This window comes from Taudactylus pleione, unplaced genomic scaffold, assembly GCF_031769625.1.
Source record: "Taudactylus pleione unplaced genomic scaffold, aTauple2 ptg000201l, whole genome shotgun sequence".
NCBI lineage: Eukaryota > Metazoa > Chordata > Amphibia > Anura > Myobatrachidae > Taudactylus > Taudactylus pleione.
This window is the reverse complement of record NW_028284603.1, coordinates 43397109-43397987: the sequence shown is the minus strand read 5'-3', so window position 1 is coordinate 43397987 and position 879 is coordinate 43397109.

Here is an 879-nt window from a genome sequence, read left to right as displayed (position 1 = left end):
CATTTGGAAACCCCCCTATAGAAATTCTGCGTTTGCCACTGCATTGCCCCCACTGTACAAAACATATGTGGGGGGCATGGTGACATGATTCAGTGCAAACTGCGTACTCAAGCCCCTGAACCACCAACTTCATTAGTAAGTAAGAGGCTGACCTACAGGCTTAGAAGTCCAGGATAGCCCTTGGAAATTGCGAAGTCTCTGTAAGAGTAGAGAAGTGATTTATGACCTGTCTTCAGTTGCATGTACAGTATGTGTCTGTTGGCGCATTCACTGGAGAATAATAATTCCCAGATACTGTGTAGCTGTATAATGATTATAATCACAATATAGTGATATTAATTTAGACACAGTTTTTAAACCACCCCTTCGTCTTAGGTAGTGTCAAAGTCAAATAATTGGATGTGATCGCCGTAAAATTATTATCTGACGATATAGTCGTCTATGGTCGGATGACGTATTACTAGGACGCTACTTTGCGTCGGTGCAATCCAATGCGCACAAATGTGAATCCGCAATACACTAACACTGACGCACATAATGCACACATTTACAGTCAGGTGCATAAATATTGGGACATTGACAGAATTTTCATATTTTAGCCTCTATTCACCACCACAATGGCTTTGAAATGAAACAAACAAGATTAACTGCAGACTTTCAGATTTAATTTGAGGGTAATTACATCCAAATCGGGTGAACGGTGTAGGAATTACAACGGTTTCTATATGTGCCTCCCACTTTTTAAGGGGCCAAAAGTAATGGGACTATCAACTCAAAAGCTATTTCATGGACAGGTGTGGGCTATTCCCTCGTTATTTCATTATCAATTAAGCAGGTAAAAGGTCTGGAGTTGATTCTAGGTGTGACATTTGCATTTGG